Here is a 5,000-nt window from a genome sequence, read left to right as displayed (position 1 = left end):
TTTATATATAACCCAACGCACATATATATATATACTATTATAATATATAATTTATAATTATATATATTACAATATATAATTATTAATATAGAATAATTTTTTACGTTTTTTACTGTATTATTGATCAGTTCAGTTGCCTCCTTTGATGAGTCCTATTAAGTTCCAGGTACCTAATAAAACTATTGATTTTTCCTTTTCATTCGAATCTTAGATATTGAGTGTCCTCTAACTTTCTGGAAGACGGGCTTGTATAAATCTTCAAATAAAGTCCCTTGAAAAAAATGAGAGTGAATAATTTTTTTTAAATTGAAGGTTTTATTTGATTTCATTGTGTCTATTAAACCTGGCGTCACAACATCTAGGTAATTGACACCGATAGTTTTAAGGATAATATAACTTCAAATCTAAGAACATGTACTTATATATATATATATATATATATATATATATATATATATATATATATATATATATATATATATATATGTATATATATATATATATATATATATATATATATATATATATATATATATATATGTGTGTGTGTGTGGGTGTGTGTGTGTGCGCATATATATATATATATATAATATATATATATATATATATATATATATATATATATAAATATAATATATATATATATATATAACTTCACTTTTGCACGAAAATCACTTCGATAATAATTTGGAAATTTACTCGGTAAATTTTGCGCTTAAAAAAAAGGATTTACAGATGTAAATCAATTGCTGTTGTCCTCGGTTCTCGGCCGGTTCTCCACCCTCCCCGACACCCAACATTCCCGCCTCCCCCCCCCCCCCCTTTAAAAATATGAAGCTTTCACTCCAAGTTTGGATTAAACTTGTCACTGTTTATTCCCGGACATTATCTAAAGCTTTTAGGTAATGTTTGTATTTAGTGAGTTTTTTTTCTTTAACATTATCTCTTGTCTCTGTCTTGAAGAGTATGTTAATCAAACTCCCGTAAAGGTTTGATTAGATTGTGTAAACAGCATTAACTGCTTTTTTCGTGGTGTATAACTATTTTTCTATTTCGATTTTTCTATTCGTAAAATTAAATAAAAAAAGATTTTATAACAATAATATTCATGTCAATGTAGGTTATCTTAGTTTTATGAAAATTACAATTTTCTTCTTTTTTGACAATATATATAAAAAAGTTGTAATATTTTTTATATTCGGTAAAGGTTTGCTATTTTCAGCAAAAAATAATTAATTTACTTTTATATACATCACATCTAGTAAACTTCGTTCCTATAACCTCTTCAGACCTGAAGAAAATACATTCGTTATTATATAACAAAACATCTAATATTGTCTTGAATAAGAGAGTGGGATACATATGCATCCACGTTTTCGGTATATCAAATAATTCAGAACTTGGTATACCGTAATGCAAAGAATACTTTTACATGATTCGGCCTTCATATAATCGCATAAAATATTTGAATTTACTATACTTTGAAATACCGCACAAGTTTCGTCGTCCTTTGTCTTAATGTGAATAATACTTTTACTACTGATAAGAAAATACCAGTGCTTATAATCATAATCCCAAAACAAACCACAAAAACATCAATAACCAATAACAAAAAAAAAGATAATGATAATGCTCTTGCAGCTCTATTCATGTAAACAACTGAAGTTCCCCATATTACACGGGTGTCTCTCTCGATAACTCTTCTCGTTTGCTGCTCATCAAAACTCCTTCGTTCTAACACTTCGCCCGCACAGGATTCTCTTTGCCTTCCGACAAACCTACCTGATGAGTGGGGTTTTCATGGTCAAACGCGTATGCCACATTTATCATCTATCTCGTGAGATTAATGTGAACAAATACCTGGTCTTGAAATTGTGAAGAAAACTGCCATTAAGAATCATGGTGCTATTCTACCAAGTTATAAGCCAGAAAAAAATAATCAAAATTTGGCTTTGTTTGAGTTTTCTGCAAAAGAAAACTATTGAGATGGCTTTGTCTGTGGGTCCGCAATATTTCTGTCCGCATTTTCTATCCGCCCTCAGATCTTCAAAGCCACACACTCTCCAATCAGCAAACATACCAAATTGCAGCCCTCTATCCTCAGTAGTTTGTAAATTTAGTCATTAGTCATGGTCGTACGTTTGGTACAGCCATAGGTGAAACAACACAGGCCAAAACGGAGCCGTGGCTGAAAGTTTCATGGGCCGTGGATGAGTGTTTCATACAGCTTTCTACGCTGTATAGAAAACTCGATTGCGGCGAAAAAACTTTGGCGTATTTTTTACTTGTTTACAATCATTCTCGATGACAGCCAAATCTGTATAGATAAGTGGATTTCAAAGGTTTCTGGTGGATAAAGGAAGGACTACCTGGGATTATAGTCAATTTCGACCTAAGAAAGAAACCCACCCACAGTGCTACTCTGATGAGCTGTGTCAATCAACTACACCTGATCTTTTCTTCCTTCCTTCCAGATCATTTAATTTTGCACAATTTGGAAGTTCTCATATATATATATATATATATATATATATATATATATATATATATATATATATATATATATATATATATATATATATATATTATTATCGTCATCAGCCGTTGCTAGTCCACTGCAGGACAAAGGCCTCGGACATGTCCTTCCACTCCTTTCTGCTTATGGTCTTTCTGTGCCAGTCTATACCCGCAAATTTTCTTAGCTCTTCAAACCATCGTTTTCTCTTCCTTCCCCTACTTCTTTTGCAATATCTACGGACCCATTCTGTTATTTTTTTTTTTGCCCATCTTTTTATCTTACATTCTCATTACATGCCCTGCCCACGCTCATTTCTTTTTCTTACACGTTGTTAGACTATCCTCTACCTTAGTTTGCTCTCGTATCCATGGGTGTTATATAATATATATATATATGTATTATATATTATATATATATATATATATATATATATATTCTATATATATATGTAGTATATATATATATATATATATATATATACATATACTATATATATACATACATACATGTATGTCTATGTATATATGTATATGTTGTGTATATATATAGTATATATATATACACGTTTTATATATATAATATATATATATATATATATATATATATATATATATTATATACATACATACATACATGTATATTATGTGTGTGTGTGTGTGTGTATATGTATATGTATATGTGGGTATATATATATTATATATATATATATATTATATATATCTATATATTAATATATATATATATATATATATATATATATCTATATATACATATATAGCTTACATGACTTAAACAATTATAAAAATCTTTGATTAATTTCCACCAATTTAAGTATTTTTTTCTATTATATCTCTGTGAAACCTTTTTCTACAATTCTCATCCTATATTAAACCCTTTATACTGTATCGATAATTCTTTTTACTTGCATGCATATTCAAGAACCACGATAAAGAAAAGATATCTAAAAATTATCTTCTCACCCTGGAACTTATAGTTCTCTAAACGACCATCTTCTCTCCTGTAGCTTTTGCAGTCCACCCATTTTCTTTCGTACCTTCCTTTTGTTCTATCGACTTTGTGAATCTGTAAATGCTCATATTTACATAAGCTGATTGTTTATAATCAACTAAAATCTACTGTCATCTTCATCGTTTTATTTTCATAAACTAAAGATGGTGTTACATAGACACACTTTCTGGCATCTCTTTCCATCTTTCCTTCAAATACGCTTGCCAAAAATAGGCTCATACGCCTTCATTCAGGTTTTGCCATAAGTACACTGAAATGCAGGTCTAATTTTGTCGTTAATCGCACTTCATGTAAAGCTTGTCGGCAATATGTAAAAAAATATGAGTAAACGTAACCAAGAGATACCAACTTCATCCTTAACACAGTCACTTAGAGCATTTGCATTGTACAATTTTAAGTTTTAATGTTGTTAGAACTCTCAGCAGTCTCGGCAATTTTTTTCTATCACATTCGATATGCTTCATAGACAGGAGCTATTCCACATGCCGTTCATACTTTATTTTCATCTCAATAATAAAATAATAATAATAATAATAATAATAATAATAATAATAATAATAATAATGAGCATTTCAAGTTATGATATCATTCAGGCGTGGGAATTACGACGCGAAATATTATCCAAGTTCATCCTTCAATCGTCTCTTTCATCACAAGCGTCGACGAAAAGAAAGACGGATCCAGGAAGAATGACGGCCATATTTTCACATACCTTTATGGCCTTAATAGGCACCTGACGAAATGAATGGGGTAATTTACCCCCACGATTGCCTTGGGCCATCTGTCGCTCCGTCCTGATTGATGGATTGACGCGTGCGTGGACGGAGGGAAGGCACCGGGTTGATGATAGAGATGTCTGATTTTTCCAGATGTCTGATTTTTAAAGCATATCTGATTTCTTGCTTAATGCGAGTGCCTCGTTTTAGTCTTAACGAGGCTCTTCTGGGAGAATTATATGTCTTTCCCGGACCGTGGAACTTTGCGGTTAAACTCGTCTTTTAACTTTCTAACTCCGAATTAACTCTGGAAGAAAATGTGGTCTTTTTGTTTTCAAGCTGGTTATCAGAATTTAAATTCCGTCTCTCTTTGGATTTACCTTTTTTCTGCAAGAAGTTAATGATCAATTTACCCTTGCAAACATTCATTCTTTTCTTCTGTCTTTAAAGAATAGAAACCCTATTCTAATTTAGATGTCACTTTATACAGATTTCATCCTCTATCACTACAACCTCCTCTGTGGGTTTCCAATAACTTGTGCGAAGAACTTGAGCTAAGGCAGACAGGAAGACAGATAGAGAGACAGCATCTCTCGTCTTCCAGATACATCCAAGATACATCTATCTCCGCGATTCGTTTAAAGAAGCTACGATAAAGAGAGAAAGAGTGACTCTCTCTCTCTCCGTCATCAGAAACAACAGTCGACTTGCAACCCACTCGCGCTAATACACAAAAC

Source organism: Macrobrachium nipponense, chromosome 4, assembly GCF_015104395.2.
Source record: "Macrobrachium nipponense isolate FS-2020 chromosome 4, ASM1510439v2, whole genome shotgun sequence".
Classification (NCBI taxonomy): domain Eukaryota; kingdom Metazoa; phylum Arthropoda; class Malacostraca; order Decapoda; family Palaemonidae; genus Macrobrachium; species Macrobrachium nipponense.
Note: the sequence above shows the minus strand (reverse complement) of the source record.